A 24,724-nucleotide genomic window follows, 5' to 3' on the forward strand; every position below is an offset into this window, starting at 1 on the left:
TGACACAACTCTACACCGGTGCCCCGGTCCCCATTGGTCAGGAGGTCCTCCCCCCGAACGATGCCTCCTCCCCTTCCGAGATCTCACTCCCAGTCTCCAAATTTCATCTCTTCCGGCTGTTTAGCTAAAGTTTAATTGGATAACGCTCAACATCTGAGGTTTTCTTCTGCCCTCGCCACTGCTCTCCCCACTCCAGCCACTACCCCCGGCCCCCGCCCCGCCCCTCCCTCCAATACAAGGTCAGGAGATGATCCTTTGGTTGTCTGTGTACATCGCCGGAGCCCTCCAAAATGCTGAGTTTCTCTTTGCGAGAATATGTTGCCCATTAACTTTTAGAAAAAAGTTTATCTGGAGGAGCCTTTTAGCTTCGGCTCTGGGAGGGAGTGCAACATACTGGGGTGTGCGGGGTAAGGGGGGCGGCGCCCACAGGGCAGGGGGCGGGGTTGGCGTAGCCACCTATTATACAGATGGGCAGACAGGGCAATGCAGCTACTCGACCTGTGCTGTGTTACCTCCCTTCTCCCTCCACAAACAAAACCCAAACTCTTGTTCCGGCCTGGGGTCCCTGGAATGTGCAGGCGGGGACCCCTCATCCCAGCCTCTCCTGCTTAATATCTCAGCAGAGCCTGATGTAAAAGACACTGAGGCTGCAGGAGCCTTGATGCTGATACAGACATGGGTGGTGGCGGGTGCCCCGCAGGGACCAGGAAAGGACAGGGTGAGTGCCCCGCCAGGGCAGGTTCCGTGTGTCCCTGCTTTGGCACTAGGCATGTTGCTGGCTTTCTCTTGACTCGAGCACTGAAAAAGAGACTTGTGTTTTTTGGGGGGCAGGTTTTACTTTTAGCTGAAGCTGTCCCAAGGGGTGGCCCCTGTTAGAGACGCAGCTCTGCAGAGGACCATGGGCAGCCCAGCCCCAGGCCTTCCTGCTGGTGGGATGGTGGCCTGAAGCCTTCAGCGTCCCTTCCTGTGACAGATGCTGATGTCATAGGTACTGGGCTTGGGTCCTGAATGCACAGAGCAGAGACTGAGTCACCCAGGAAGGCATCTGCACAGTTTGCAAAGAGGGCGGCGCCCTGTCCCGAGCCGCCCGGGTGCCCAGGGCGAGGGGGCATTCTGTCCTAGCTCCGTGGGTCTGTGCTGTGACCCCTGCTTGCTGAGTGCAGGGCACTTGCTCCGTCCTGGTGGCTGCGTGGCTCTCTTGACTTCCCGTAATTCGTGCTGCAGCTGTTGGGCGGGGGGGTTCTACTGTTGACGGTCAGCCTGAGTGTTCATGACTGGACTCGGTCAAGTTGGTGCAGGAACAGGCTCTCCCTGGCAGTGGAGTTGCCTAGGGCTTGGCTCAGCCTTCCGCTGTGCTTAATCTCTGGCTCTGCTTAGAAGCTATGGCTGAGTGCGAGTTAATTAATCCCTTTTTACAGATGGGAAAGCCAAGGCTCAGGGGTGGGGGGGCCAGTGGCTGGGCCCGGGCTGCGACCTGGGATTTGCCACCAGGCCGTCTCCCAACAAGGCCACCCCTCTTTCCGCTGGGCCGTGGCCCCTCTGCCGACGTCCTGGGGAATGTTCTTACTCTGTCCCGCTCAGCCACAGTGCAGCCCGCTTTCCTTGCAGGGAACATGAACTGAGGGCCTACTGTGTGCTGCCTTGTGCTAGGCATGTGGTGTGCCTTCTTGAATTTAATCCTCACAGTCACCTTAGGAGGTAGCTTTCCTGCTCCCACTTTGTGGATGAGCCCCGTAGATGTGAGGTATCAAGGCTCCCATTCATGCGTTCACTCATTCGTTCACTCATTCTTGTGCAAACTGAGGTGCCGTTGGCGGGTCCCAGCCCTCCTGTAACTTTTGCAGTGTGATGGGCCAGGTGGTGGAGCGGGAATGGGGACCAGAGGGAGGGGCTGGGAGGGCAGAGGTGGGCTTTGATCCCCGGCCGCCCATCCTGCACCCGCTTCCCCTTTGGCCTTGGCCCACCTGGTTCAGAGGCCTTCCTGGACTTTAGAACTTGATGCCATCAGGGCTCAGAACTTGGGAGCAGCCCCTGTGGTTGTTGGCAGTGCTGGGGAGGGGGGGTGAGGTGGGGCCGTGTCTGTCCCTTGGGTCCCCGGGCCTCTCCTCCTGGCCTGCTCAGGGGTCGTCTGTCAGCTTCGGACACTGCCCCGATCCCTAGTCCCGGTCTTTCCTCCTTGGGTCTGCGGTAATTAGCCTGGGTCAGGTTGTGCCATCATATTTTCAGATCAGTGTCAGTACCTGAAAAATATCCTATTCCAGTGGTGCTTGTCCCTTTGTGGCTTCTGTCCCTGGCACTGGACTGTTTGCTAAAGTGTTTTTAGTGCCTGTTTAATTAGTAGTTTGAATGGAGTCATTAAATTCCCAGTAACCCGTTAGGAAGAAGCGGTCCTCTGTAAAGACGGAAAGGGGCTGCCGTCCTTAACTTTGTTTTGTCCCTTTTTGGATCAGGATGCACTGAACCTCTCTCTTCAAATTAATATGGGAAACCCCGGTGTAACCGTGTTCACCCAGGTTAATCGCATGCCTGTGAATGCATTCGAGGTTATTTATAGGAGGATGAGATTTTATGGGGGCGAAAACCACACAGGTGTGTGTGTGTGTGTACCTTTCCCTCTGGGAGCATCCTAAACAGCCCTGCCTCTCAGGACCCCAGTGCCAGACCTTCTGATCGTCACAGGAAGGAGAAGGGACTAGGGGTCCCCTTTGCTTTATGCCTGTTGACTTGGGGGTGTTCCTGGAAACTGAAATGTCTTCTCTGGGAAATTCCACATACGAACTTCTCCAAGGTGCCTGGGGAGTCAAAGGTCTGGGGCTCTGGTCCGGGCCCTGACTCCACCTGGCTGGTGACCTTGAATAAGTCATTTCCCTTCTCTGGACGTCAGTTTCCCCTTCTGGCCTTGCCAGGTGGCGCCTGTGGTAAAGAACCCGCCTGCCAATGTACGAGATATAAGAGATGTGGGTTTGATCCCTGGGTCGGGGAGATCCCCTGGAGGAGGGCATGGCAACCAACTCCAGTATTCTTGCCTGGAGAATCCCTTGGACAGGGGAGCCTGGCAGAGTCGGACACTACTTAAGTGACTTAGCATGCATATATATATATATATGTTTGTATGTGTGTCCGACTCTTGTGACCCCATGGACTGCAGCTCTCCAGGTTCCTCTGTCCATGGGGTTTTCCAGACACGAATTATGCACTGGGTTTCCATTTCCTTCTCCAGGGCACTTTCCCAGACCAGGGATGGAACCTGTGTCTCCTGCATTGGCTGGCAGATTCTTTAGCACTGAGCCACCAGGGAAGCCCATGTGGTCCATGCTGCTGCTGCTGCTGCTGCTAAGTTGCTTCAGTCGTGTCCGACTCTGTGCGACCCCATAGACGGCAGCCCACCAGGCTCCCCCGTCCCTGGGATTCTCCAGGCAAGAGTACTGGAGTGGGTTGCCATTTCCTTCTCCAGTGCATGAAAGTGAAAAGTGAAGGTGAAGATGCTCAGTCGTATCCACTCTTCGCGACCCCATGGACTGCAGCCTACCAGGCTCCCCCGTCCCTGGGATTTTCCAGGCGAGAGTACTGGAGTTGGGTGCCAGTGCCTTCTCTGCCTGTGGTACATGTGTAGCATTTAAAAGCAAGGCTCCTGTCTCATACTGATCTTCAGTTTCGATTCCTGAGATGCTGGGGTTGCCTGTGTGGGATTTGGCTAGGGTTCCCGAGGTGGGGCTGGGGTTTTCAGAGAACCACTGGGTTTTGGACTCCCAAAGCTTTCCCTGTTCTGAGGCTTCCATGATGGGGAGGCAGTCATTAGAGAGAGTATCAGACTGCAGAGTGAAGACTGCTTTGTCCTGTATGGCTGTGTGACCTTGGACAAATCATTTCTACCCCTCTGCCTCAGTTTTCTCACCTGTAAAATGGGGTCATTGAAAGCGTGTTCTGAGGTTTGGATGAGGTCATGCTCGCCAGGTGCTGAGAACAATGCCTCTTGCTGAGCGAACCCTCCAGACATTCTGATTCATGCACAAGCAGGATGAGTCTCACATCATTATATCATTACCTGCCTGGCTCCATTTGGAATCTTACTTGAAGCTGGATCCCTAGTTTCCATTCTTAAAGGCATTTAGCCTCTTGGCTGGCTCAGGCGGTGTACCAGATTTGGGAGGTGGTGAAGGAACCGAGAAACTTCATTGCATATTTAAAAGCCGCAAATGGTCATCAGCCACAGTGATTAATACATGCACTTGGTGAAGTTCAAGGTCTCCAGCAAGAACACACAGGATCCCGGCTCGGGGAAGTGAAGTGTTTGGATTTAATAGAAGGAGTCAGTTGCAGTCATTAGTATATGCTGAAATCACAGGGCAATCTTGTAAAGTTAAATTCAATTTACTTTTCTACTGAAATTGTGCTTGCTGTGTTATTTAACCAGTCTGGGGTTTCTTGGCATGGGTTAAAAGGACAATAAAGATAAAAGAATACCTGTAAGTAAATAGTAGGGTTTCACAGTAGAATCTATCGTTTTTCTCCTCCTTCAATTATATCCCAGTGTTCATTTTGTGTTGGTTTTTATAACTGGAGCCTTCCAATGGGACGCCGTGAAGGAGACCACCCTAGCTGTGGAAGCTTGATGCAATTAATACAGTCTGTCTGGAAAGTGGCCTTATTTCTGGAAGTTTTATGTTAATGATATGGTCTGCGCTTTGCACATTTCATACTAGAGCGAGAAGCAAGCCGTAGTTTCATTTCGGACTGGGTTTGATTAACACCGGAGGATCAGTGGGCAGCCACAGGGCGACGTGGACCAAGATAGATGGCAGTGCTCATCAGGCCCCCGCTGGGGCACCGCCTCCATTCTGGGGCGGGGGTGGGTGCAGAGGCACACTGCTGGGGCATGGGGGCCTCCATGGAGACCTTGGAGGGAGGGGTGAGTATGGGATGAGGAAGAGAAGTTGAGTGTGGGTGCACGTGTGTGGACAGAAGCCCTCTGTCCCGGAAGGTTCCAGACACACCCTTGCCTTTCTCCTGATTCTCGCTGCAGAGTCACGTGCCTTGTGGGGTCTTTCTGGGCTCACCAGGTCCCAGGGGCCGTGGGGGGGTTGGCTCACTGTTGGAGGAAGGGCTCTCAGGGGAGTTATTAAAAATGTAAAGAGTCATCTGTATGCCCTGCGCTGATGTCTCCATCACTGGAGGGGGCCGGCTATCCCTCCGTCAGTGGTGACTGGCGTCTGCTCCGGTGTCTGTCTGCCGGCTTCCTGGGAGCTGCATGGCTTCCCCGGTCAGAGGAAGCCGCCCCTCCAGCCTGGTGGAGGTGGCCAAGGGCAGCAGGGCTTGAGTGGACTCCAGGGAAGTCCCCTGTCCCCCAGAGCTGCAGACCCAGATCTCGACGCCATCAGGCATGAGAGGGGGTTTGAGGGCCAGGAGCGGCCCGTACTGCCTAGTGGGGGTCTGGGGCACCTACTTGTGTGACTGTCCTTAGATAAAAGGGGGGTCCCGGCAACATCCCCAAGTGGAGACCGCTGCACTGCCTCGCCAGATTCCACTTGCCTCTCCGAGCCGGCCCTTCAGACGTTCTGAAGGCAGAGCTAAATCAAAGAATTCTGTTCAAAATCCGCACAAGATGTTGCTGTTTTTCTGCTCTGACAGGAGAGGCATTTGGAAGTGCAGTTCCTTTCTTTCTTTCTTTCCCTTTTTTTTTTTTTATAGCTGTCTTAAAAAGGAGTTTGGCTGTTTAGCACAGCTGGTGCTCATTACATTATGCACTGGCAATAAAATAGCATGTGTAATTAATTTTTAATGCAGCGCTGGGTGCAGCGCTTTAAAGCTGTTAGTGGATGAGAAGGACCAGCACTGGCCACCGACATCACAGATCTCAGAGCAGGGCGGCCACGTTCTGCAGCTTGAAAGGAAATCCGAACGGGGCGGAGGAGCCTGGGCGCCCTCTGCATGGATGGACTGGCCCAGAAATGGGTCTGCCTCCAGTGACCTGAAGACTTGAGTTAATTTTTTAATGATCTGGGGCCAGGGGTTCTGAGAGATCATCTTACCCAACCTGTTCATCGTCCGGAGGGGGGACACCGAGGTATAGATGGGGGAAGAGGCCACAAGATATGCTGTGGCTCAGCTCTGTCCTTCCCCCAGCCTCTGCCCACTAGACATCACTGCCCCTCTTGAGTTCATATTGGAAACTGGAGAGGGAAACTCATCATCTAGCTGAAGCCACGTGATACATGCAGTTAGATTTGGCAACTGCTAGAATTTTTGTTTTGGGGAGCCCTGAACCTAGCCTCTTGGACCCCCAGTTTTGCCACCTGTGGTGGGGACCTGCGTCCATGCGTCCCAGCTTTGAGACTTTCTGTCGTTGTCCTTTGATTGCTGGCTGCCCTGTCCCTTCTGTGGCTCATCTCTTCTGTGGCATGGATTTATGCTTGAAATTAAATGCCATTGTGGACACACATTGGTGGAAGCGCTGCAGGCATCGTGGGAGGCTCCAGAGACGGAACCGTGCTCGTTCCTTGTTCTCAAGGTGCGCTGGTGTTACTATGTGACCCTGGGCTAGCCGCTGGCTTTCTCCAAGCCTCAGTTTACCCATCTGAGAAATGGGGACCCTAGAAGTACCCACTCTTCATCCCTGCCTTGGAGGGTCCCCTGATCGGCCTCCATCCTGGGGTGGCCACAGCTGATTGCCAGCATGTGGGGAAGCACAGACAAAGGGAAGTTTGGGGGGCAGGAAGGAGAAGCCTGGCCTTGGGTGCTCCGTACCCCGGTGACTTGGTTGCCATCTCTTTGAACGTCTGTCCTGGGAGGTTTTCTTAGCAGGAATGAAAGAGGAGGAAGGCCCAGTGCCATCACTGCCCCTAAGACTTGCCACTGTGTCTCAGGGGCCTGACAGGACCCAGCACCTTTCTGGGCACCGTGCGTACCTCACTCAGGCACCCATCTTTGTGACACCTGGAAGGAAAGGCAGCTGCATCCTTTCTGTTTTGCAGGTTTTTTTTTTTCTCTTTAATGTGACATGTGGGATCTTAATTCCCCAGCCAGGGATTGAACTTGCAGCCCTCTGCAGTGGAAGTGCAGCGTCTTAACTGCGGGGCCACAGGGAGTCCAGCCCCATCCTTTTGCTCATGAGGATACTGGGGCTCAGAGAGGCTGCGCAACGCACCAGGGCTCACACAGCACACAAAGAGCCGAACTGAGACTGGAACGTGGATCTGGCCCACCCTGGAGTCGTGTTCTTGGCTGTCCCTCCAGCTTTGCGTTGTTGGGCCGCTTGGTGGCTCAGAGGCAGGCAACAGAAAGGCAGGTCACCCATGGGAAACCAGGTCACGTTTGGATATGGTCCTGGGAGAGTCCCCTATGTCTTCCTTCCTCCGCGGGTCATGCCGCTGCCGGATCTGGGCTGGACATGGAGGTCCAGGAATGAGCGCCCTGGGGTCTCTGCCCTGGAGGACCTCACAGTGGTGGTGGAGGTGGACAGACACTGGGAGGCACACTCTCCTTAAGGCCTTTCTCTGCTTGAGGGAAATTACGCAGCTGGGCTCGTGGAAGCTGGGAGGGTCTCGGAGGACCACTGGGGTTCTCCTTGTGGAGGTGAGGTGGGGTGGGGAACAGACTCCTTCCCAGGTGTGGCCGGGTGACAGATGTGTGCGTGGGCATCCCACTGACCCCATGAGCCCCCCTGTAGCCCCAGCTGGCCCCCAAGGGGTCCGACTTGTTAGTGACTTATGAAAGCACAGAGTATCGAACCCTCAGACCCTCCATGGGGAAGTTTTGACATTGAAGATGAGGCCTGGAGTGTGGGGGAAGATTGTGTCATCAGATTGCCTTTGAGTTCCTTCATGTGCTGGGTTGGCTTGGAGCCCCTTCTCAGTCTTCCCAGCGCTTGAGTTGGCCCAGACCTCTGGAGCTGGTGGACGCTGAGACCCCACAAAGGCGCAAGCAGACTGAGGCACACGCGGAGTGCGATGCGCTCCTGTTTTTGCACGTGGTTTCCTGGAAGCAATTTCTCCTCCAGAAGAAACCCACTTTCGTCGTCCTTATAGCTGGAGGTGTTCGTGGCTGCTTTTTTTTTTTTGGTAGGGGGAACAAGATGTCCTTGACTTTTCAAACCCGAGGGCCGGGCGGGGCAGAGGAGGGACTGCGTGCTGTACATATTTCACAATCAAACCAAAATCGTCTAAACCATGAAATAAAGTTTATCCAAACATAATCAGGGCTGGCCAATTTAATCCAAAAAGCAGTGGGAAGAAACCCTTGGCGGGCAGGGGTCCCTCTGTGGTGTTCTGCCACCCAGCGTTGTCCCGGTGGGGGTGGGGGGGTGGAATCTGTAGCCTGCCCGAGGCGCCCACCCCCTCCTTGGGGGCGTTATTTAATAATAATCTGAGAGCCGGGGTGGGGGATGACGTGTGACCATGTGTGTGGTCGGGGTGGGGGAGGCGACCATGGTGAGTTCCTCTCCCTTCAGGGTCCTTACATGCAGCAGGGGGCCATCAGGTCACGGCCAGGTCATCATTTCTGTGTGTCCCTCCCCCCCCACTCCCCAGCCTCAGGCTCTCTGCTGGGGGCCTTCCCACACACTTAAGCATCTCTCTTAGGAAGGTACCCTACTCTGTAGGTCACCCGTGAGGTGACCTTGACCAGAGAGGTGATTTGACTTGCCTCACATAGCACAGCTGCCAGAGGGCAGAAGTGGGATTTGAACCCAGGTCCCCTTGGGTGTGGGGGCCACACGCTGTTCTCCCTTTCTTGCTCCGGACTGCCCACCCCTCTGGCCTTCCACCTGGCAGGTGTGAGGGAGAGGGGCAAGGTAATGAATCAGGGGAGCCGCTCGGGGCTGGGCCGAGCCTGGGCCGATTGGAGGACCTGTGTTTTATGGTTTCAGCACGAGGGGTCAGAGGGCTCGGGAGTTCTTCTCCAAGGAGGTCAATGCAACAATGGAGTCACTCCCTGCAGAGATGGGAGCAGTTGGAATCTTCCTAAGCCCAGACATTTTTAATGATGGCCTTTTGTTCATGAGAGGTGAGGAAGGGCTGGTGGGACCAGCCCTCGGCGCCTGAGTCGGCCTTGGAGCTGTGTGTAACCAGTGTTTCCTGATGCAGGCGCCCTCTTCGTGAATTTCCCGCTGTTTTATGAACCAGCATCTAGTTTTTTCTTACTTCCCTGGTGGCTCAGTGGTAAAGAATCCGCCTGCCAATGCAGGAGATGCAGGTTCGATCCCTGGGTCGGGAAGATCCCCTGGAGGAGGAAATGGCCACCCACTGCAATATTCTTTGCCTGGAAAACTCCATGGACAGAATAGCCTGGTGGGCTCCAGTCCATGGGGTTGCAAAAAGAGTCGGATGTGACTTAGTGAGTGAGCCGGCATGCACAATTCTGTCTTGCTTTAACAGCAGGGAAACCATGGCCTGAGGACCCACTGTGTGCTCGGGCTGCATACAGTCGTCTCCACCGATTCTTTCTCACAACAGTGTGAGGCTGTGTGTGTTGAAAATATTTTTTTATTATTGTGGTAAACGACACAAAGCATGAAATTTAGCATCTTAATCGTTTTTAGTCAAGTGGCATTAAGTCCGTTCACCTTCTTCTACTACCATCACCGCTGTCCATCGCGCGCACGTTGTCACCCCAGATCGAAACTCTGTGCCCGTTAAACGCTCACTGCCCATCTGCCCCGCTCCCAGCCCGCAACCACCTTTCACTCCTTCCTGTCTCTCTGAACTTGACCGCTCTGGGGGCCTCCCGTGAATGGAATCATGCAGTACTGGTCTTGCGGGTCACTCAGCACCGTGTCCTCAAGCTTCATTCATGTTACGGCATGTGTTCGGATCACCTTGCTTTTTATTTATCCTTTTGAATTTTGCTTTACTTGAGTATAGTTGATTTACAATGTTCTCTGAGTTGTAGGTGTCCAGCTAAGTGGTTGAGTTGTGCTCATGCCTATACCTATTCTTCTTCTGATTCTTTTCCCATATGCGTTACACCTTCCTGTTGAAGGCTGAGTCATACTCACTGTGTGGATGGACCATGGTTGAGCCATTCATCCTGTGCTGGACACTGGTTTATTTCCACCTTTGGCTACTGTGAATAGTGCTGCTGGGAATGCGGGTGTGTGCGTAATGGTTGGAGACCCTGCTTTCAGGGTGGTGAGTACCCAGGGTGGAATTGCTGGATCACACGATAATTCTGCTCATTGAGGAAGCACCCACCTGTTTCCCACGGCGTCTGCATCCTCTTACACTCCCGCCGGCAGTGCTCAAGGGGCCCAGTATTTCCACCTCCTCACCCGTAGCTGACCATTGGGGTTTATAGCTGAGGACTCCAAGCCTCAGGGATGTGGACACCAGCTGGCCCAGGTTATGTGGTTTAGTAAACCTGAGAGTCCAGGCAGGAACCGGCCTCCGGACTCAGACTTGGTGCCTGCGGCTGTGGTCCTGGGCCAGTGTCTTCGGTCCCTTGGAGGGTCTCTAACGTCACTTGTAAAGGCTTCCCCCCAATGGCCCCATCTGCCCGGGTGCTGATTTTCAGCTGTCAGCTACGCATTCCGTATAATTCTGTTAGCTTGAGCCTTGGGGGGCAGATTTTGCAAATGGACAGTTTACACTGTCCTTTCTGCTGTGTCCTCAGGGTGTTGATTTGGGTTTAGGTCAGCAGGAAGAGTGTGTATTTAGGGTGGGGACCCTTGGGGGCCAGAGAGAGCCGGCTGGTGTCTGAGGGTCCGTGTGGCTCCTCTCTGAACCTCTCCGTCTGCAGGGGGTCATCGTCACACCAGCCTTGCTGGCATGGGAGGGGTTGAAGAACAGGCATCCTGAGCTGGACTATGGGCAACGCCCTGCGTCTGCTCCTCTGATCAAGAGGCCTCGGGTCCTTGTTAAAGGGGGAAGACTGAACATGTTAGTCTCTCAGTTGCATCTGACTCTTTGTGACCCCGTGAACTGTAGCCTGCCAGGCTCCTCTGTCCATGGGGATTCTCCAGGCAAGAATACTGGAGTGGGTTGCCATACCCTTCTCCAGGGGATCTCCCGGACCCAGGGATCGAACCTGGGTCTCCTGCATTGCAGGTGGATTCTCTTCCTCCTGAGCCACCAGGGAAGCCCTGGTGGGATAGGGTGGGGGTTATCATGCAGAGCTGTGATCTCTCTCTGTGGCCCTAGGGTTGCTGTAGCAAATGACCACAGTCTGGGTGCCTTCGAATAGCAGGAGTTTGTTATTTCACAGTTCTGAACGCTGCCAGTCCACAAGCATGGTGTCAGTAGGGCCGCGCTCCCTCCAAAGGGGAGAATATTCCAGCTTCCGGGGGATCCAGGCGTCCCTTGGCTTGTGGCCGCATCCTTCCTGTCTCTGCCGCTGTGGTCACGTGGCCTCCTCCTTGGGGATCTGTCTGCTCTCTGGGATAATTAAAACGAAAAGGGCAACTGTCATTGGGTTTAGAGCCCACCCGGATAATCTGGGATGATGTCATCTCACATCCTGAGCTTAATTCTGGCTACAGTGACCCTTTTCCCAAATAAGGTCACATTCACAGATTCTAAGGATTTGGTTAGAAACATCTAAGAATGCTTCATTTCAGGGGTGACCATGCAACCCATAACACGTCCCCTTCCTGGGTTGTGAGCCCCTCCAGGGCAGGAACCCCAGTTTGGTGCCCTCTGCGAACTCCCAATGCCTGGCACAGATTCAGGCACAGGCAGGGCACCCCCCCAAATGTGTGGTGGATTGAACTTGGAGCTGACCTTTAGTGGAATGACCACATGTTCCTTTCCCCAGGAGGCGATGATTCTCCGACAGGGTCCTCTCTGGACAGCACTCAGACCTGCGTGGTTTATGGAAGGCTGTGCGCCCCTTGCCCCCTGCCCCCCAATTCTGGCCTCATGCCAATTCAGAGCACACATATTAACAGAGGGGGTGGCTTTAAAAACTAGTCTGCAATGACTGTTATGAGAAAAAAAATTAGTAGAGTTGAATAGAACCTAAAAATAGGTGGACACATACTTGCCTATAATCTTATTATTATTTTTTTTAAAGAAAATACTATTATTTTTGTAAACCGGCTCTAAGAAGCCAGGAGTATTTTTAGTGTGCATCTTCTAAGACGTCCAGCGTCTTTTTAGGAAGATGCACCTGTGTGATGTCACCACGTCAGGCTGCAGGGGCCTTTGGAGCAAGGCGGGTCATGGGTGAGTGAGAGCGTCGGCAGCCCAGCCGTGTAGCCGTGCGTGTCTTTGCTGGGAGGATAGTCCCTGTGTGGCCTGACGGTGACCACACCTGGTCCACTGGGAGGACTGACGCTGATTCAGCTCTGGGACCAAGATGGTCAGGGCTGTGATAATCCGGGTCGGAGTGGACCTGCAGGAATCACCAAGACTAGAGGGAAAACGTTCCGTGGCTTTTTCACTCGGAGCCAAGCGTTGCTTCATGTAATTTTCTCCCTGGTTTTTCCCATTGCCTCTGCCAGGGTCCTGGGGCCTGGCACAGACTCCGTAATAGAAGGCCCTGAGTGTTTGTGCCTTGTTGTGTATTTGTGTGTATGTGCTTGTGTGTATGTGAATGTGTGTCATTGTGTGTTCATGGGTATGTGTATATTTGTGTACACGTGAGTGTTGTTGTTTAGTGCTAAGTCATGTCTGACTCTTTGAGACCTGTTGAACTGTAGCCCACCAGGCTCCTCTGTCCATGGGATTTCCCAGGCAAGAATACTGGAGAGGGTTGCCATTCCCTTCTCCAGGGGATCTTCCTGACCCAGGGATCAAACCTGTGTCTCCTGCATTGAAAGGCAGATTCTTTACCATCTGAACCATGTGGGAAGCCCTATATGTGAGGGTAGGTAAGTGTATACGTGTGTGTTTATATGTGAGTCTGTGTCTGTATGTGCATTTGGCTGTACATATATGTGTGTGTGTGTACATGTCTGTGCGCGCGCGCGCGCGTGTGTGTGTGTGTGTTGGCGTGGAAGCACTGTCAGCATAGAACAGGGCCCTCCCCTGAGCCCCTGTTCCGCCCAGGACTGGGTGTTTATGGTGGAGACATTTCTGATTATTTTTCCTCCCTGAACTTTGCAGTTCTTCCTGGATTGCGGTGTGTGTGATCAAGTTTCAGCGCTGAGGCCCGCTGAAGCCTTTGAGGGCAAGTCTCTCCCTGTGGATGAAGTGCCCTTCTCTGGGCCTTATGGAGGAGACTGCGTCCCCAGCCCCACCCCAGTCTCAGAGGGAGCCCGAAGTTCCCAGTCCTGGGAAACCTGGCCAGTCTGGAGGGTGCCCCGTCCAGGAGAGCGTGCTGGGGTGAAGGGGGTGTCCAACTTTGCCCTTGGAGAGCTGGGTTCAAAGTCCCGACTCTGTTAGGGGTGCTTTGCTAAATGCTCACTGTGGGCTCCATCCTCAGTATCCCTCAGCCCAGCCCTGTGAGGAGGGCGAGCTGGTACCCCATTTTGCAGACTTGGAAACCAAGGCGAGTCTGACTTCAGAGCCCTTAACCGCTTGATTAGACTTGAGAACCATCCCTGCTTTATCAACTCTATACTGCCTTGAACTGCAGATGGTACATGAAGGGGGGGTAGCAGCAGGTATTACTCTACTATTTTTATTGTTGCTGTAATTATACTTATTATCACAAGGCTCACCATTGCCGTTTCCCTGGGTGGAGGGACTCCAGCACCCACGTGGCTTTCCCCCGGTGGCTGAGTCCTGCCTCCTGATGCCTCTGGTTTCCAGGGGGACCGTTTTCATCCTTCCAGTGCAACGGGCATTCTTCCCTTGCATCGCTCAGTCCCTCCTGCATCTCCACCTCCCTTTTCGTCTGTGTGTATTTGAGGTCTGATAATCTTTCTCCTCTAATCGAGATAATGAACACAGTATTTCCAGAACCGCTGCACTAAAAGTCAAGTGCAAAGTGATGGTTTTCATTTCTTGTTCTCTCTCTTTCTCTCTCTCCTCATATGCATCTCTGAAAGGAGGGATTGGCTGAAAGCAAACAGCTAATAACCTATGGATTTATGGAGCCAGCGCAAGCCCAGCTTAATAAGCTTTTATACCTGGAACCAGCGTTCTGTCTCTTTAAGTTGAGACTCCAACTTGCTTGGTATTTTACAGTGCCTGGTTTCATTTATGCTGGAGCCAGACTTACTATGTGAGAGCCGTCCGCATGCTGGAATTAGTCTTAAGCTTGCTTCTGTGGCGTTGCCAAATTCCATGTTTGTGTTTTATTTAGAATTCTTTTCACGGCCAGCCGATTCTGTTCCGGCGCACACAGGCGCTCTCGCGCCCCACGGAGAAAATAAGCAAGCTTGCGTTTTCCTTGGCAGAGGCCGTGGCCACAATAGACTGCGGTCTCCGAAACATTTTTTAAAAGCTATTTTAACCCATAACAGATGCATAAAGTCGGCACAGGCATGCCAGTTTTCTTAGTTTTAATTAAAAAATAATTACAGTCTAATGGGATGTAAGTGACACATTTGGATGAATGGTGGGTGACATTATCAGCAACTTATAAATGAGTGCCTCTCCCTTGGCCCTAGCAGAGGTGGGGAAGAGTTGGGGAGGGGGTCTGGGTATCTGTTCTCCATTGCAAGGTCGGGGCAGGGGTGGCGGCCCCCGTCCTGGTCCCGTGGAAACCTCGGTGAGTGGTGCGCAGCATATAGAAGGGACCCTGGCTGCAACTGGCCGAGTGACAGAGCTGCAAGGATGCGGCAGTGAGCATCTGAGGATCTGTGGTATCTTGGAGCATCCTGTGTCTAGTCATGCTTGATGGGAAATTCTCACCTGCGGGGCCCTTCCGTGGTGTGATGGTGGTACTCGGGTGCTGTGGCCTCAAGCTAGCTCGCTTGATCTCTCCTCCCCTTCAGGAACCATCCCTCAGCTGGAAGCTGTGGGCACGGGGACCTGCTGGGGCCATGTAAATAAGAAAATACAGCTGGGATGGTAAAGAGGCAGGATAACAAGGGGCCTGCCAGGTACCGCTGCTTGCAGAAATCTGCACCCCAGATGCTCACCATGGGTCCAGTTTTTCCGTAAAATTTGACGCTCATTGGAATCTGGAGCAGAGTTGGGCCAGTCTGGAAGGTTCCTGGGAGGCAGGGACGTTGTGGGTGTGGGCACAGGGACTGAGCCAGGAGGGAGGGGTTGGGCGTTTCTCCAGCTTCTCGTCATGGAGGTGGGGAATCCCACCTCCACTAACTAGACAGCTGGTGGGTGGTGACAGGTTACTCTGACCTCTGAGCCCTGGTCCCATCAGCCCCTGTTGTGTGTGGGGACCAGCGTCAGGCAGTGGGGGGTGGGGAGCTTGGGGCTCTGTCTCCTGGAGCCGGTGCTGCTGGGAGGGCGGTGCCTCGGGCTCTAGGCACTGAGCCCTTCTGTCTTCAGGAGGCGCCGGGAGCTGCATCATCTGGAGCCTTCGGGCATCAGAGGAAGATGCCCTTGTGCCCGTCGTGCTGGTGGGCAGCCTCGCATCCTGCCCACACGGTGCGCTGGGCCAGGGGCCCTCCCTGTGCAGGGTTGCCAGGTGCCTCCGGGCGGGCCAGCCTGAGCAGTGCCTCCGAGATGGGAAGGGCTTGGTCCCCGGCCACCCCATCGAGTTAGGACCTGCCTGGTGGACCTCAGACCGCACCCTTTCCTCTGACACCCTGGCCTCTGCCCAGGCCCATGGAGGGTCCAGCCGGTGTCTGACGGTGGATTCTGGGAGGTGGCGGGGAGGGGACCGGCTGGGGAAATCTTTATTTTTACTCTCGAGGTGGCGGTACTTGTTGTCAGCGGAGCAAAATGAGTGTTTCTTAGACAATGTTTCCCGGAGCCCAGATTCCTCAGAAGTGAAAATTAAGTTCCTCTATTAAATCATGAGTCATACCAGCCCAGATGAGAGTTGCTTTGGCGTTCCTCGAATTTTTGGAAGGGAAACCTCGCATTCACGTTAATCCTTTCAATTACACCTTATTGCTGAATAATCCGCTGGGCGTTCTGCATCGCAGCCCTCTGCCATCTGATTACAGTCGGGGCTTTGCAGGCGGCACCTGAGCGGAGCAGACCCGGGGCCCCTCTTTCCCTGGGTGTCGGTGCACCTAGGTTGGCACGGCCCTGCTGTTCAGCGCTCCAGGGCCTCCTGCTTTCCTGGACTCATTGCACACCCACTGCGAGGTCTCGGGGATCTAATTGCTGCCAATGATTAATGTCCAGTTGAAAAGGCTCCCTATCTTGTCTGCTTATGTGAATTGGAAGCAGATGGGCGTGGGGTGCAGTGGGCTCCCCGCTCTGTGCCTGGCCCTGGCACGGAATCTCAGGGTCCCCTCTACCTCGTGTGTTTCCTGCTCAGGTGGTGGGTGCAGAAAACAGGCTAGGTTTTGTTCCCTCTAAGAAACTGGTCTTGGGAATTTCCTGGTGGTCCAGTGGTTAGGACTCTGCTCTTTAACCGCTGGATCCTGGGTTTGAGCCCTGATTGGGGAAGTAAGATCATGCAAGCTTCCAAGCGCAGCCTTAAATAAAAAAGAGAAAGCAAACAAGAAACTGTCCTCTGGATTTGGTATATCTTTCCTGGGAGCTTCCAGTGTTCAAGTCCTAAACCAAGGTGGAGAGGTGTCCCTGAAGGGATGGGGTGGACCCAGAGACTTCTTGTCTGCACCCCACTTTGGGGGAACAACACCAAGGCGGGCGGGAAGGATGGAGAATGCAGTGAGGCTGGGGTTAGCAACCCGGGCTGTGGTCTCCTGTGCTGCCCACCTGCTCACCCTCTCACCAGGGGCCCGGGCAACAGGCGGGCTGGCCTCCAGCCCCACATGTAGCTTGGGTGGCAGGGAGGGAGGGAGGCGGGGTCCTCGGGGGAGTCTTGGCTGGGCCCGGGCCGGGGAAACGGCAACCTTGCATATTGAAGAAACCTGAGATTTGAGCCCTGTAGGGTGCAGCTGTCAGACCAACCTGGAGTTGCGTCTCTCTGGCTTGATTTTTTGGAAATTTAGTCTTTGTGTGTGTGAGTGTGTGTAAGGGGTCCATTCTGCTTCCACTTCCCTTTATTCTGCAAGGTGCTCCAGCCTGCCCACTGCTCAGGTGAACCCCCGGTATGAGGATGGTGCTTTGGGACACATCTGAGACAGACCGAGATGAAAGGGGATGGGAAAGATGGACCTGAAGTCAGTGACCAGGATAGGGGAAGATTCTTGCTTTGGAATTGGACATGGAGTGTGGTTTCTTAAGTTTGGAATCATCACATCTTTTGGGGAATGTATGTGGTGGAGTAAGAGTGGGCACAGGTTCAAGTTCATTTACCTCTGTCAAGTTGAAGTTTCCTGGTTTTATGAGTAAGAAGAAATGTAGACCATGAGAAGCACAGGCTGGAAAAGCAGGTTGTTTATCCATTAAATTTCCCAGAAAATAAACAAGGGTTTAGAACGGAGGTACCCACGGTGGAGGACAGAACCGTGGGTTAGTGTTTGGAGAGAACCTCTGGGTGGGAAATGGGCCAGCATGTCAGAACCTTTGGACCCAAAGCAGCAGGTCTATTTATGTTAGGAAGGTCACCCTGGGGAGTAAGGGCTGTGGACTTGAGTATCCAGAAGGAGGCATGTGTGTGTGCATGCATGTACACATAAGCATATGTACCCGTGTATTCGCGTGTGTGCATGTCTGTGTGTTTGCATGCATGGATGCATGTGTGTGAATGAATGGTGCGTCCACGCTTCACCCTGAGGACCAGGGTCCGTTGCCGGCTTCTCTGATGCTTTGTGAAGGGCCGGGGAGCAGTGAGACAAGCACAGGACCAAGAGGGAGTGAGGTGCCCAGATGATGCCCTCGTGCACAACCACGGGCCCTCCTGGGAACCCTGGATCTTTCTCTCCTGGTGCACGCTGGCTGAAAGCACCCTGCTGGTGTGTTCAGGGGCAGAGCTGGGTGAGCAGAGAGCCCTACTGGGGAGTCTCCAGGCATGGGCCTGTCCTAGCTCTGTCCCTTGCTAACTGGGTGAGGGTGGCCCTTCACCTCGGTCTTGCAGCCTGGGTTCCTCACTTACTGAATAGAGGGGAGGGCGTTACCTAGGTTCCAATGTGTGCACGGCACTTAGCCCGGGGCCTGCCACTGAGGCCCCAGGAAGGGCGCCTTTGCCCGTCCTCCTAGGACGATCATTGTCATTGTTGGTAGAGGGGAAGCTGTCTTCTCTTTCTCCACAGTGACCTGGGCCGGGGGTAGCTGGGCTGAGGGAGGGCGTGGTGATGAAGGCTGGGCTCCTGCCCCGGAATCTGCCCCCATGCTGTGTGTGGAGACCCCAGGCTTTAGAGTATCCAAGTGTCCCCTGCTGGACCAGTGTGAGCTGCTCTGAGGGGCTTGCCTGGACCTCCTCGTGCCCCTTTGGAAGCTGTGCCCTCAGAACCCTGCTTGGGAGCCCCTGCCCTCTGCCATCTTCCCAGTTTTGCTGCCTGTGTCTCTATCCTTGAGAGGCCATCTGTACTTTGCCATGAGCCCAGTTCTCAGGATGGTGGTTTCTTGGTCCTTGGGTGCAAGCTGCTTGAGTTCCTCTGGGAGCCTGTTACAGACCCAGAGCGAAGTGGCTGGAGCCAGGGAGGTGGCTAGCTGAGCAGAGAGATCTATTCTCCATTATTTCTCCCTGGAGAAAACCTTCTCTGTAAACACCTCTGCAGGCAAGATGGACTAGAAAACCCGTGGCCTTGCGTTTATTGTTGGCTGGTAAAGTTCAGAACTGATGCTTTTGAACTGTGGTGTTGGAGAAGACTCTTGAGAGTCCCTTGGACTGCAAGGAGATCCAACCAGTCAATTCTAAAGGAAATCAGTCCTGAATATTCATTGGAAGGACTGATGCTGAAGCTGAAGCTCCAATACTTTGGCCAGCTGATGCAAAGAGACTCTGATGCTGGGAAAGATTGAAGGTAGGAGAAGAAGGGGCGGGCAGAGGACAAGATGGTTGGAGGGCATCACTGACTCAATGGACATGAGCTTGAGCAAGCTCTGGGAGTTGGTGATGGACAGGGAAGCCTGGCGTGCTGTAGTCCATGGGGTCACAAAGAGTTGGACACGACTGAGCAACTGAACCACAGTCGTTCAGAGATTTATGAAAATTGTAGGCAACTCTTCTTCCTCCCCTCCCTGGTCTTGGCCATTCTTCTGGACCAGCTGTCCCAGCTTTCTTATTTTCTATTATCCGTGTTCTGTCTGTGTTTATTTCTCCCTGAAGGAATGCTGTTGTCCAGAGATGTGTTAAGATCAGGTGTGTATATCACACATGTGCCTCCATTGCCCCTTGCTGTACCCATGGCAGACATTACTAGTCAATCGTAGCACCTCTCTCCTTTGGGCCTGGGCCTGGAAGGGCAGTCACTACTAGTTGACCACATCAGCCCAGAAGTTGAAATTTCATTTCCACCCTGACATGAGTTTGCTGTGAGGGAATATGATGGGAGAGGAGACACACCTTGCCCCATTTCCTCATTGCCTGAGGGGAACCTCTGGGTCTTGTGGGTCTTTCTGGGTTCACTGGACACCTTGGAGGAGGTAGTTGAGAGGCCTTGGCTTAAATGTAGTTGTAAAGATGATGGCTGCCCAGCTGTGGGCTGGCATGTATTGGGGCCAGTCTGACCCTCTGGGGCAGCGATGCAGTCAACATGCAGAGAGGGAAAGGCCTGGCCTTTCCTCCCACCTCCCAGAGCTGCCGCTGGGCTCCACGCCTTGCACCAGGCCGCCTGTTGTAGCTTCGTTTGATAAATTACTCGAGTGTTCTGAAGGGCACTGACCTAGAGGCAGAGAGGATGGTTGACCTGGCCAGTTCAATCCCGGGCCTATCTCCTGAGCTGCAGGTGAGCTCATTGGCGTCCTGGCCCCACCTCGCCCTCCCGGGTCTTGCTCTGACTCGGCTGCCTGGAGAAGTGGGCCCTGGTCCACCTGAGGCCGAGGATTCCCCCAACCCGGCAGCCGGGGACCTGTGTTCGCCGGTCCCTGATTGAGATTATCGTGAGCCCTAGGGGGTGGGTGTGGGAGTGCGGCCGCCTGCTTCTCTCTGCTGCTCATCACAGCTGCTGCGGGCTGGGGAGGCCCTGCCGCTGACCTGATCCTGGTCTGGGACTCGGCTTGCTCTGTCACATGGCCTCCGTGGTCTCCAGGGGTTTCCACCCCAGAGCCGTGGCCTGCTCTTCAGTCGCCTGAGAATTCCCTGCTGATGTCAGCAGAGGCTGTATGTTTTGATCAACAAGAAGAGTTTTGGGGTCCAGTAGGAATGTGAGCTGAGAGAGATGAGGGCCCCATGACGCCCATCTTTCCAACCCTTTACCTCCTGAATCCTCATCATAGCCTCCCTGAGATGCGGTGGCCACTCCCATCTTACAGATGTGGAAACTGAGGCTCAGACAGGTCAAGAATCTCCTGTAGAACCACAAGGGTATGAGGAAGCAGCAGAGGGAGGCTCGTCCCAGGTTTCTAGGGCTCCAGCCCCTCTTTCCCTCCCTCTAGACGTAGTAAAGAATCCACCTGCCAACACAGGAGACACAAGAGATGCCCGTTCAATCCCTGTGTTGGGAAGATCCCCTGGAGGAGGGCATGGCAACCCACTCCAGTATTCTTGCCTGGAGAATCCCTTGGACAGAGGAGCCTGGTGGGCTACAGTCCATGGGATTGCAAAGAGTCGGATACGACTGAGAACACACTCACTCACTCACTCGCTCAGACATGGTTTGAAGCCTCCCCGCTCCTGTGCAGCTGTCTCTGCTCTCTGCCTGCAGGGAGCCGCTGCTTCTCTCCTCTTGGGTGTCCTGGCCTGGCTGCTGGCTGCTGTGTAGGTTCCTGCTTGGGTGTCCGTCTCCCCTCTGCCCCCTGCCCCAAGACTGAGGCAGGGACCACTCAGTCACTTCTGCCTCTCCGACGTGAGCATCCTGCCTGGCTCACTGAAGGGGCCTGCTGAGGTCTGGGGGACGAGTGGGTGGACAGGCAGAGTGGTCCTTCCAGCGAACACCCCTTTCTGTCACCCATGGTGCCCTGGGCCAGGAGTGCCTCAAACAAGTCTGGCTGAATTCTGGGCGGAGGCTGTGCCCCCAGCCTCCCTGGATGAAATGGAGGCAGCTGGGCAGGTCACTTCCCAGGCAGCGCTATTAACCAGAATTCCCAAGTCGAGCCAGAGGGAGCCCAAAAGCCCCTCTCCTCTTGTTAAACACAGCCCCGTGCTAGGCTTTGCTTGGGTTAGTCTCCCTGTCTGCGTTGCGAAGGAATGGCTCTTTTATTATCTCTGCACTTGGGGAGAGCTTGAGAAAGCTAGGTGTAAATAGAAGAGCCTGCCAGCAAGCAGTGGCAGCAACCGCCTGATAAACTCCGAGTAAGCAATGCGGTGATTGGTGGACGGTGGCCCTGGAGACTCTGGCCTCTGTAGGGGGCAGGCCCCTGTCCACACCTGGGATCCGGGGCTCAGTGAAGTCCCAGGGCCTGTGGCCGACACCCTCGTGACTCCCTATGGGCTTTTCTGCAGGGGGAAGGGATGGCAGCCTTGGCTGAGCTCAGGTTCAAACTGTACTGCTTAGGAGGTCAAGGGACTGGACCCTGAGCTCTTGCTTTTAAGCGTCGGGACCCTCCAGGGTGCTCAGGGGGAAGTAAGCTTCTCTGGAGCCTCTGGAGTTCACCTCCCAGAGCTGCCGCTGGGCTCCACCCCTCGTACCAGGCCGTCTGTTGTAGCTTGGTTTGATGGAATGCTCGAGTGTTCCGAAGGCTGCCGCTGTGACATTGGTGTGAGGGTGTTAGCTCAGGGAGACCCCGTCCATGCGCCTGGTTTCCAGGCGGAGCTGTGAGATGCTGGAGCGTGGCCAGAACCCCATCGTTCTTCCCTGGTGGTGGTTGGGGAGTGTCTGAGCTTGGCCTCCGGGGCTCCTTTCTGGGCCCTGGTTATCTCTGCCCTTTGGCCTGGCTGCACTCTGCCCGGCAAGCTCCGGAGTCACTCTGGGCAGCCCATGTGCTCCCACAGACACGCATCTCTGGAATGGGATTGGCTCCGCTGGGCGGCACTCAGTACACACCTCTAGACTGAGCCCTTCACTGTGCGCCCTTGTGAGGAGGAGCGGGAGGCTCCCAGGGCATGGGCTGTGTTTGTGTCTCTGCGTTTTGTGTGTCCGTCCCCGGGTCTTATCCCCCAGGCCCTGCCCAGGAGGGTCTGAGTGCATGAGTGTGCCCGTCAGAAGCTGGTAGGGCATTGGAAAAGACCACGAAGTGCCCGGAGCTCACTCAGCTTCATGCAGGGTTTCCTGGTCCAGCAGACTCAGTTGGAGGGAGTTGAGATTGAAAGGGAAGGAATGGGGTTCCCGTCCCTGGGTGAATTCTGAGAATGGGGTCTCTGCAAAGGCTTATCACGGTGTGCAGAGGGACCCCTGTGCTGCAGTGTCTTCTTGTCCCCATGCTCCTTCTCTGTTTAATATTTACACCATAGCTGCTTCCATAACGAAGGAATATGGAGTCTCTTACTGTAAGTAAACCAGTAACAGAGGCGTTAGAATGATGATGAAACAACAGGAGTCCTACCTTCAAGGGATGGGGAAGGTTGTTCTAGTAACCCACACTTCAGTGGAGCACAGACTTTAGTTCTGAGCTTCCTGGCAGCCTTGGCAAAAAGGGAGACATGATGAGTTCTGATTTGTTTATGTAAGGAAGCATAATGGTTTAGGATAGAGAGATTTTTTGCATCAACTTCAAGTCTGGGAGACTTGATCACAGGGCTTTTTTTTTTTTTTTTAGATAAGATAGGGCTTTATCTGAGATAAAGTTCCAGATAGTATGTATTTTAGGCTCTGTGGGCCCCAACCGTCTCTGCTGCAGCTACTCAGCTCTGCCATCACAGGGCAAGAGCATCCGTGGATGATGTGTACTGGATGAGGGTGGCTGTTTCAATAGAACTTTATTTGCAAAAATAGCAGCCAGTCCATGACTTGTAGTTTGAGGATCCCTGAGATAAGAAACAGTGAGTATCACAGGGACGGATCGCGATGGCATTTTTGCACACAGAAGTGGAGACAGGTTCTCAGACTGACGCCAGCAGAAGTTGAGACGAAACGTTATGCACACACTAAATGGCACCGTCAGAGCCGTCGTGTTCTGCGGGGTCTGGTGCTCTTATTCCGCATCCCCAGACGCCATTCTGCTTCTTCGTCCCTAGAGAGAGGATCCGGTGAAGGACGCCAGTGGCTCCAGCTCCGGGCAGGTGAACCTCGCTGGCTCGTGTGCTCCCTTGCCAGAACTGCAGCCCCGGTCCTACAGGCTTGCTTCCTGGCTCCCCTCACGGGGTGACCTTGATGTTCCTTCAACAACTTGTTCCGCAAAGGAAAGGTGTTTGAAGTAAGACCTTGGGGCTGGCTTTATGGCTCCACAGCGATTAAGAGGTAGTTGGGCTGGTATTTTTTTTTTTTTTTTGATGGTTAGGGGCAGTAGATTTCTGTGAATTCTGCTCATTACCACTTATGCTCAGTTTGCTTATTAACTTATTCCTGACCTCATTCTATAAGGGCTGCGAAGGGGCAGGACTGCATAGATATACTTTGAGCTCCTTTTCCTTCTCTGGAAAGTGGAGGTTTGTAAAGCTTCTGGGGTGGGGCCTGGCACATATGAGGTGCGGGAGTTGACTTTTCCCCTCTCCCTAGATGTCCGTGTGGCCGACACCCTGCAGAGTGGCTGCTTTTAGCTAACTGTTGTCAGAAGTGGCTGGTGCAGGCTTTGGGGAAAATCCGTGAATTTCCCCAGACTGTGTACAACCTAGATGGGGCACCCAGAGTGGATGGGAGCTCTCCGTGGGCCCAGCTGGCTCTGGTGTCTGTGTTAAGAGTTGTTCCCCGATTCTCACTTTCGGGGTCTGGAGAACCACTGGCCACACCACCCTGAAGAGAAGCCCGAGAATAAAGCACAGTCAGGGTTACCAGCCCCAGAATTCACGCTCACCTTCCCAGGACAATCCCATTGTTCCTTCAAGGACCTGTTTTAATTCCCCCTTTCTGCTGCTGTGAAAAATCACATTTCATTAAGCAACAATCATTTCATCCTCCCTTTAAAAGTAATTTGATGTACCTGTGGTGGATTCATTTTGATATTTGGCAAAACTAATACAGTTATGTAAAGTTTAAAAAAAAAAAAAAAAAAAAAGTAATTTGATGGAGGTACATCTTCTGAACACCTGCCTGCAGGTCTGGGGCCTGGCTTACCTGTCCTGTCCCAGGTACCCTTGATAAGAGAAGCTGTCACACCACGTGGGCTTAAGTTAGGGCCCAAACCAAGTAATTGTTGTACTTCCCTAGTGGCTCAGACAGAAAGGCGTCTGCCTACAATGTGGGAGACATGGGTTCAATCCCTGGGTCGGGAAGATGCCTTGGAGAAAGAAATGGCAACCCACTCCAATACTCTTGCTTGGAAAATCCCATGGACGGAGGAGCCTGGTGGGCTACAGTCCACAGGGTCGCAAAGAGTCGGATACGACTGAGCGACTTCTCTTCAAGTGACTGTTCATGTTCCTTGTGTGGCCTTACTGGGGATGAGTTCGTGAGTTTATTAAGGTTTTTTTTTTTTTTTAGCATTTTTGACCTTTTTGAACAAGGAGTGTACTTCATGACCATCTTCAGGGGCCCAAGGGAGTGATGAAGATGTTAACTCTCAGTTTAGTCTGAAACATTTCTTTCCCCACTTGGGCTCAAGCTCTCCCTCTGCCTGGGTTCATGGGAGGAAGGCAGTCAGTCACCTTTCAGGGAGAAGGGTCAAGACTCTGTTAGGCACATGACTGTGTCCGGCTCCCAGCTGCTCAGCCTTGGCCCCAT

The 24,724-nt window shown here is 53.9% G+C and overlaps 1 protein-coding gene across 5 annotated transcripts in view; it reads left to right on the forward strand.

Annotated features, from left to right (window-relative positions):
• Positions 1-24,724, forward strand: part of BCL11B (BAF chromatin remodeling complex subunit BCL11B) — a 102,266-nt gene that overhangs the window by 41,841 nt on the left and 35,701 nt on the right. The gene's annotated exons all lie outside the window — the stretch shown is intronic.

This window comes from Bubalus bubalis, chromosome 20 (assembly GCF_019923935.1).
Source record: "Bubalus bubalis isolate 160015118507 breed Murrah chromosome 20, NDDB_SH_1, whole genome shotgun sequence".
Lineage (NCBI taxonomy): Eukaryota > Metazoa > Chordata > Mammalia > Artiodactyla > Bovidae > Bubalus > Bubalus bubalis.